Genomic DNA, 10,051 nt, shown 5'->3' with positions numbered 1-10,051 from the left:
GCTGCTCCCTTGACATCTCCCCAGTCTAGTGAGACCTTAGAAGTAAATAATGACAAGCAAACTAAGAACAGCAAGGGATTTATATCTTCACCCACTGTCTCTCATGCTGACAATCATTTTTCATTCCCCAAAGAGACTGTCAGTTTCTTGGATGACCGCTTATGCTTCTTGGATTGCAGCTGCATTTGTTTTTATTTTTGAGAGTTTCAAGAGATGACAGTGTGAAATGAGTGACCCTTTCCATCCTTCATCTTGAAAAAGAAGGAAAATGACATACTTGTTCCATTTCAGCAGAAGCTTAGCATTTTCTCTTCCTTTCTTCAGCAGAACAAAGTTAAAAAAAAAAAATTCAAAATATTTCTCATGGAATAACTTAATTCAATTTATTTTACTTATTTGTTTGATTTGTGGCATGCAAAGTAGCACCAAAAATTAATCCTTGCAAATGCTGCTTGTTAATTTGTTTCAGTGGTATTTCTAACCCCTTCAAATAAATACCATTACAAAAGTTAGAAATGGATGAGAAACAATTCTGTTGCAACAAAATAATCATAAGGTCTTAATGAATAATTCTTGAATTGAAACCAGAATGTTTTTATTAATTGAATGGAAATGTAATGCAATGAGCCAAACATACATAAATAGAAACCCCAAGTAGTATGAGTGCAAAATAAGATCTGCTGAGTGTTGTTTTACAAACGTTCACATAAATAAATAAATAAATAATCATGTGTACTTCCCTTGCTCCCTGTTCATAGGAAATCAGACGTTTTGCAGTTTTTCAATTGAAGCAATATTCAGAGGCATTCTCCACAAAGGGCTGGAAACTAAAATATAAACAAAGCAGCTCTATGATAATAATGCATCCAAAAATATTTACTGAATTCAAGCCAAACAGCTCTTGAGAAAATTAGAAATTCCTAGTTCTTCCTGCCAAAAACAAACAACAACATCTCCATGTATCTGCGGTACAAATGGAAGGTGAGGTAGCTGAACCACTTTTCATAACATTTAATTTTTATCTTTCAATTCAAGTTATGAAATCTATGACCTTAAAAAAATTTAAAAGGATTGTAGATTTCATTGCATTTCATTCACAATTTACACAGAAATTAGAGTGGCAATATAATTTGTGTGGTTACATCATCTGTTGCTTTCCAAAACTGCTTCCTTGCATTTCTTTTCATCCCTTGAATTATGTATTTTATCTCATTGCAAGTGTAAATTATGTTTTACGTCATTTCTGCAAAGTTCTTACCTGTTAAACAGTAAGTGAGTTTGGAAGTGTCCATTTCATTATATGGAAAGCCTTGTTACAATGTCTATTTTCTTCCCCAAAGATATCTGAAATATCTCTCTCCAAAAGCTAATGAATCAAAATAAGTAAATGTGCATTGGTAGTAATAAATGTTAAATTGAATGGAGAAAATAGCAGTAAGAGAAAAATGCTATTATGTTTTGTGCATAGCTAACCTGAGTAATCTGTATAATTACAAGAAATTATGGAAGACAGGTATTCAGAAAGGGATTAAAATATATAAATTGAATAATCAGAGTATCTGCAATTACATTAGTTGAGAGCAGATCTGTAAGGATTATAGCACTTAAAATTCTAGACACAAATCAAATACTCACACTAGGAATTAGGGAGAAATGTGCCTCACTGGTTAGACTGTCATTGTAAAATATTGTAATATCCCTTTACTATTAGGGATAAAATAGTGGATGAGAGTTAAAATGCCTATTTCAAAACCATGGATTTTTGCTTCTTTTGGAGTTACAGAAGTACTGTAATGAAGAAGGCAACAATATTAAAATGGAGGAAAAATTGGAAAGAGATAAATTTGTTTGGGGAATATAATCTTCAATGCATGTCTTTGTCTTGGCACACAGAGCTTCATCTTCTTTTTGGTTAATCATTGTGCAAATTTTATGGTCTGTAATTATCTTTAATTATAGGGATACACAACCATTATTATGCTAAAAGGAAGATGATAGCTGTGCACAAGTGAACAGCCTGCAAGCTCTTACATATCTTTTTATTTTCTGGAAAAAGTATGGGATTACAAGGCTTGTAGGTGTTTTGTCTGCCAGTTTTGGAGCAGTATACATTGCAATTATTTCTATTATCAACTTTCAACACTCATTAAAATGGCTTTGCAGAGCTGGAGAAATATCTTGCTTGAGAAAAATCTGTCAGTAAGTACCAAAAGTAAAGTAGATGCTTCACAGTGTCAGGAAGAAGATGAGTCTTCTGTACTGCCAAGTCCAGACTCATCACTTTCCAAATGGTCTCTTGCACTGGTCTATGTCTGCTCAGGAAGGCTGGCTGTGACTCAAAATCTAGCACCACCTCTCTATCAGGAATGACTGATTTTGAGGTTGAGGAGGAAATAGAGTTAACGCCTCAGGCCTGGATAACAAGGAGTCTGGAAATCTCTCTGTGTGCTCTACTGTAGGTTTGTTGTTCCTCAAGGAAATGAAATGTCTCTATGCTTGTTGATCCATACTGCTTATTGCTTTGGGAGTACTCAATTACAAATCTGGAAGTGAGTTGCGAAAAGAAAAAGTAGTACATCTAATTTTTAAAATTTAAAGAGGTAACTTTGCTTCTGACAGGCAAAAATACATCACAAAGTATTATTCTGTTTGTCAAAGCTGGTAGTGTACTTTTATATCATTCTCCTGAATGTTATTTCTCATTATAAGCTTCTTTGCTTAATATACCAGGCATGAATTGAAAGGAATGTTTTAGTGACATGCAGTACGTTGATATTTATCAGTTTTAATAGTTGATTGTTTTGCTGATTTTTTTTTTTTTCCTTAAAAGAGAAGTAAGTAAAGGAAAAGTGACAAATGACATAATAATATTATTAATTTCATATGCTTTGAAAATCTTATTACTTAGCTATGAGTTCCCTAGAATTGAGGACTACATGTCTTATAATAAGCTTAAAATGAGAAGGACAGAGGGGACAGAAGTTTAGAGAAATGTATACATTTGTGCAGCTTTCTTTAATATACAGAATAAGTGTACAAAATCGGCAGTTGCCTAACAGAACATTACAGGATAGGTGGATGAATTTAGTTACTTGCTTGTTAAGTTAGTTAAGTAGAAAGTTATTAGAAAGCTAAGTGTGAGTGGGAATTGTATTCTTGCAGAAGACTGTAATGTTAAATATAGAGGCTGGTGAAAAAGTACTACTAATACATTCGAGGTCTGAGAATCAACAGATATGTTATCCAAAATTCACTAAGACAAAAAGATTTAGTGCTGTGGTTCATTTCAATGGCTTGTTTTTTAAAAGTTGGTCATAGAATATAATTCCTCAGACTGAATAGCAATTACAAGGGCTGCTCCAAAAATAGTGCCTCCTATGTTATGATGTTGGTCCACAACGTCAGAGGCAGATGGTGGTGGTATAGCAATAGGTGCTGAACTTTCCCAGAAATATTTCATTACATTTTGTTGCTGTGCAACAGCTAGCAGCAGAGGAGCAAAGGAGTATCTGACATGGAAGTACTTATGAAGCAAAGGAGTGTCATTTAATTCCTCCACGTGGAAAAAATGGCATTCATCAATGCTTACTGAACATTTCTGGATATTCAACAGTGGATTTGAGCACAATGAGGCTGTGGGCAGCTCATTTCAGAAGTGGTGACAGTGGGTCACTTCCACCACTTCTGGTACAGATTTTTACAAGCCCGATACGCAGGCTCTCTCACTGGTGAAAATGCAGAGCTAATGATGGTAACTGCTTTTTAAAATAGTGTTTTATAACTGCAAATTTTCTCTATCGAGTAGTGTTATTATGGTTATCTGTTGTATTTTCCATGGAAAGTAATATGAGGTATTACTTCCTGAGCGACCTATGTTGTTATTTCCCCTTATACTGAAAATAAGCTATTTAAGGAGGAAAAGTAGTGGAGTTTGTTAAATGGAAGCATAAATCTGCAAGAAACTTATTATTTGAGCTTTTCAGAATTGATTTTTGGGCATAATTATATTTAACAGTGCTAATAGCTTTGTAATAAAAAGATGTATATCAGTGTCCTAATGATGTTATGATGGTGTGGAATTAGAAAAAAAAAAAAAAAAAAAAAAAAAAAAAAAAAAAACATTCATTTACTCAGAGGGAGACTGAATTAATATAAAAAGTTAATCCAGTGATTTTACAAACTGGAAAAATAGAAAAGGGTTGGAATTCATTAACATAAAATGTGAGTCCTGTGCAAGGGTCACAGCAAGAAATAGTTTTTACTAAAGTTTATAGTCAGTTGTGACAGAGAAAGATCGAACTTGATGTCAGACATTGTACGAGGAAGATGTTTACAAGACATTGGTGAGTTCAGCAGAGTACTATATTGCATTATATGTTGTGCCTGTCATGATAAAGAAAAGCTAATTGTAGTGATTGCAGTCCTGGAGTTAGGTCACAATAGTAAGCAGAGGAAAAGAAAGCTTATATATGGTAGCAATCCGAAAAACTTGATTGTTTTTTTTTTTTTCTATCAAAGAGTAAGTTGAGCTAAGCAACAATTGGATGTGAATTATTAGGTAAGAGCTAAGGGACAGAGCTGACTCAATTACAAGTTAATATATATTAAATTTAAATATGTTTATGCTGTGAAAATGAGGAATATTTCTAACAGGCCAGAGGTTCTGGAATAGCTTTTCAAAAACACTAATATGACAAAATATAAGGGGGTAAACAATGTGGTTTCTTGTGGTAGAACAGAACCATGTGACACAGACATTCTCTTCCACTCTCATTTTCTACTGAATTATACTTTCATTCTTTCCTAAATAATTTATTATCAGTAAATATATACATATATATATTTCTGGTTTAAATTTCATTTTCTCTGCATTTGATTTTTTTTTTTTTTTTTTTTTGCCTTAAGTGTAAAAATTTGAAAAATAAGTCTATGAAGAAACACACCCATGCAGTCTTACAGAAAGCAAGAGACTTTGGTTTGGGGACACTGTCAAAGAGATCATGAATATCTAAGAAATCTCAAAGCTGTCAAAAGCTTTTTTTTTTTTTTTTTTTTTTTCCCCCATTTGCTATTTATAGTAGCTCAGTTTATTTGCATATTGCCCTGTACAGCTCCAGATCTTTAGTTAGCTTTAGAAAACTTCAAATCTCCGGTTTGCATCAGCTATTTGCAATTGATGTGATTTGTGGTAAAGGAATGCTTTATGATGCTTTTGAGAATGAAGTCTATAAAAGGGGTCCAAAACCATTAATTCCAATTAAAACTTAAGAGGAAAACAAATATGATTCCCACAAAACAATTAGAAAAGAGGCAGTTTCCTGTAGTGTCAATGGAAATATATTACTACTACTAGGTTATATGTGCTTAGAATATATTTACAGTGTTATGTTGATGTCATTGGAGGGTTAGGTCCACAACTATCTTCAAGAACAAAAACTATCCTCTGCTGTGTTGTTGACTGAAGAATCATGTGACTTATTTATATGTTTCTTCTTTCGCAGCTGAAGATAGGTTAATACAAAGTGCTTTTGAGCAGTTGGTAAATCTTCTATCTGTTTGCGACAAACTGTAAATAACTATATTAAAAACAATGAGGAAAAAAGGTGTAGAAAACAGTGAGAACACTAAGGAAAGTCTGACAATGCAAAACTACTTTGCACTTATTTGTGGGGATATCCTTTTTGATGCTAATCATATTACCATTATTATAAAAATATGATTAATAAGTCATAGCAATTCTAAGAGATAAGACTGAAGAAAATCAGATTTGCATCCTGTTGAAAACTATTTAAATGCCTTTAACTAGTAAACTACTGACTGGGCTAAAGTTAAAGAGAAAGCGAAAGAAAAGGGCCTAGCGAATCCAGCCGCGTTTATAGTTAGCCCTACAAACACGGGCGCTTTCTCTATCGCATCGGGTTATTGCGGAATCCGATTGGCCCTCTACATGGCCTACAGGGGCGGCACAGATGATAGCGGGAGTGGGAGGAACAACGCCCACCCGGAGGTCCGCCCAGATGGTTGAGATTATCGTAATCAACAGGGATGGTTCCCTGGAAAGGCCTGTTCTGCTTACCCTGTTAGTGGCGCAGGTGCCGGGAACCCTCTTGGGGAGGGACTTTCTGCGGGGTGTGGCAGCACGCATAACAAATTTATAGTGGGGGCCACGATCTGCCAATTGTCAGCGCAGTATGCGATCCCACTGCGCTGGAGACAGGAAGTGCGACCTGTCTGGGTGGATCAGTGGCCCTTACCGACGGAAAAGCTTGTAGCGCTTCACGCATTAGTACAGCAAGAGCTTCGCTTAGGTCATATAGAACCCTCTCTTAGTCAATGGAACACTCCTGTATTTGTGATAAAGAAGCGGTCAGGATCCTATCGCTTGCTGCATGACTTGCGCGCAGTTAACGCTCAGTTAGTGCCTTTTGGTGTAGTTCAGCAGGGTGCGCCCGTACTATCCGCCGTGCCTGCAGGCTGGGGGGTTGTTGTTATCGATTTGAAGGATTGCTTTTTCTCCATACCCCTGGCTGAGCAAGACAGGGAGGCTTTTGCCTTTACGGTTCCTGTCCGTAATAACCAAGGCCCGGCTCGTCGGTATCACTGGCGAGTGCTCCCACAAGGGATGGCGTGCTCTCCCACGATCTGTCAGATAGTGATTGACAGAGTCCTGAGTCCGGTCCGACAGTCCCCTAGGCAGTTCCTCCTGCTGCACTATATGGATGATCTACTGCTATCATCCCCGACCCCATCGGGGCTCCAGTCATTAGAAGCCCAAGTGGTGACGCTCCTGACATCAGCCGGCTTCACTATTTCTGCTGAAAAGATCCAGAGAGGATCGGGGGTCCAGTTTTTAGGATATCGGCTGGGAGACAAAACTGTCCACCCAGTCGGGGTTGACATCAAACCCCGGATACGCACGCTATGGGATGTGCAGAAGCTAGTAGGAGCCCTACAATGGATTCGAGGGGCACTGGGGATCCCTCCTCGCCTCATGCAGCCATTTTATGAGCAGCTTAAGGGCTCGGATCCGAACGAGGCGCGTTCCATCACGCCCGAAATGGCAGAGGCATGGAAGGAAATAACAGAATCCTGTTGTCATTCGGCTCTGTCTCGATATGATCCTGGAAGGGAGCTGGAAGTGGCTGCCTGTAAATGCGAGAGTGGGGCGGCTGCTGTTATAGGCCATGACTTGGGAGCCAAACCGCAACCATTGTGGTGGCATTTTTCCGTTCAGCCCACGCGTGCGTACTCCTCCTGGCTGGAAATATTGGCTAGGCTTCTTCGTAAGTGCCGTCATACGGCTGTCAGAACCTTCGGACAAGAACCTTCTATTATCTATCTCCCTACATCATTTCGTGATTCTTTACCGCTCCCAGAGCCCATCTTGCTTGCTTTGGAAGGGACGTCAGCTTCCCTCACATTTGCAGACTCGCCCCCTATTTTCGAACTGGCGAGACCATTGCAGCTGTCGTTACGGTGCAGGGTGCAAGACTCGCCCGTGGAAGGGCCTACCCTGTTTACCGATGCATCATCATCAACGGGGCAAGGGGCAGTAGTGTGGGAAACAAATGGTCGCTGGGATTCCATAATCTTCACAGATCCGGGCGCCAGCGTTCAGATGCTCGAGGTCAGGGCTGTTGCGATGGCGATTGTTTATTGGCCCTCCCTTCCCTGTAACATAGTCACAGATTCTGCTTTTGCAGCTAAGCTCGCTTTGAAAATGGGCCAAGAAGGCATCCCTAGTACGGAAGCAGCGCTTATCTTAGAAGATGCTTTGTGCACCCGAGTAGAGCCTATAGCAATTTTACATGTAAGAAGTCATTCGGATGTACCGGGATTCTTTTCAGAGGGCAACGCAGCCGCAGATGCGGCTGCAGGGTCCCGTGTCCTGACGATCCGAAAGGCCAGAGACCTCCACTCCACGCTTCACATAGGCGCCCGGGCACTCGCTCGAGCCTGTGGTATTTCCATTACAGCTGCAAGGGATGTGGTGCAGGCCTGCCCTCACTGTAATTCAGCTCCTGCTATTGGGGCGGGGGTCAACCCCCGTGGCTTAGGGCCGCTGCAGATATGGCAGACGGACTTTACGTGGGAGCCGCGAATGTCACCTCGGTCGTGGTTGGCAGTTACTGTTGACACAGCCTCCACGATGATCGTGGCTACCCAACACGGAAAAGCTAATTCTACCTCGGCCCAGGCCCACTGGGCTGTGGCTATTGCGGTCCTCAGCTTGCCAGTGCAGATTAAAACGGACAACGGCTCATGTTTTACATCACGGTCCACCAAGGATTGGTTAGAGGCCTGGGGAATTCAGCATACTACGGGTATTCCGGGAAACTCACAAGGACAGGCCATTGTTGAAAGGGCTAACCGCCTCCTCAAAGAAAAGATCTATGTTCTTGGGGAGGGGGAGGGATATAACGACAGAATCCCAATAGCAAGACAAGGAGAGATACTGGCCAAAGCTCAGTTTGCCTTAAATCACTATGAAAGAGGGGATGCCAGCAGGGCACCAGTAGAAAAGCACTGGCGACCCAGAATTCTAGAGGAAGGCCCTCTAGTCAAAATAAGAACGGAGGCAGGAATATGGGAGCCAGGATGGAGGATTCTAGTATGGGGTAGAGGGTATGCTGCTGTAAAACATGTCAATACGGGAAGTGTCATGTGGATCCCGGCGAGAAAGGTCAAACCAGATCTGATGAAAGAGAACAGTAACGAGGGACTCTGAGTTTTGCAGGTATGGCTCCTGTGAACGCCGAAGAAGGAGACAGCCCAGGAACCTCGAAAGAAGGCCGGGAGAAGCGTGGAGGAAACTCAACCGTTGCTGCCAACGAGAAAACGCGTTTCTATCAGGCAAATGCTATGTTTAGTGTGTGTGGTGGTTATTGCTTTATCACAGGGAGCGAGGGAATTCACCTTTTGTCACTGTCAGGGAATTTATGGGTCTTAGGTAAATAAGACGAGCCAAAACGACTTTTGCTTTAGCTTGCAATCGGCAACCTCACTCTTTTGCACTTGCCTAATGGGCATCCCTCAATACACGTTAGAAGCCTTTGCGAGGTACACCTCAAACCATTCCAGCTGCCGTAACAACACCGATCTAGCTAGCCAAACGGCATGTTTGATAAAATCTCTGAACGACCCTGGGGTTGCTGCAGCACAGAGCTTGGCTCAGATAGAACGGCTAGCATGTTGGTCAGTTAAGCAGGCGAATTTAACAACATTAGTATTGCATGCGATGTTAGAGGACACAAACAGCATTCGGCATGCGGTGCTGCAAAACGAAGCAGCCATCGACTTCTTGCTCCTGGCACAGGGGCATGAATGTGAAGACCTAGAAGGAATGTGTTGCTTCAATCTTAGCGACCACAGCGTATCCATCCATAAAGCACTGAAAGCCCTGCGAGACCATACGGAGAGGATCCAGGTGGACGACGACCCCATCGGAGACTGGTTCAAGAAGACGTTTGGCAACTTCGGGAGTTGGATCGCGAAGATCGTTAAGGGCATAGTATTAGCACTCTTAGTAATTGTGTGTATTGCCGCTATTCTGCCGTGTGTGATTATGTGCTTTCAGAATTGCTTGCTAAGGATTATGTAGTAGCTTATAGACCAATGCATAGAGTATAGAGTATCACAGGTATCGGGAACAATTGTAGCGTTTGCGTTTGCGCTGTTACGGGATATTACTGAGCATAGGGAGGGGGAGATGTAGTAGGCGTGGCGAGGAGACAGTGTGTGACGGGGTCAGGTTCCCTATGCTCAGGGCTTGCCAGGTGCTGTCCCATAATAGGACAGCGTGTATGCAAGGGGTGTAGACAAAGCAGGACAAGAATATTTAAGTGCCTGCTACATTTTAATAAACGCCATTTTGCTTCACCTATACTTGGGGTCTGTGTGAGCATTTGGCCCCGACCTGGTTAGGGGTCGGTTTCGCTGGCAAAGCAGCATCTTATGGGGTGGAAAACGAATGATGCAGAGAGAGCGGCAACACATAGGGAAGATGGAGTATAGTGGTAATGCTGCCCTGGACTCTTATAAAATGATATTG

Source organism: Phasianus colchicus, chromosome 5 (genome assembly GCF_987193195.1).
Source record: "Phasianus colchicus chromosome 5, bPhaCol1.hap1.1, whole genome shotgun sequence".
Lineage (NCBI taxonomy): Eukaryota > Metazoa > Chordata > Aves > Galliformes > Phasianidae > Phasianus > Phasianus colchicus.
This window is presented reverse-complemented; position numbering follows the sequence as displayed.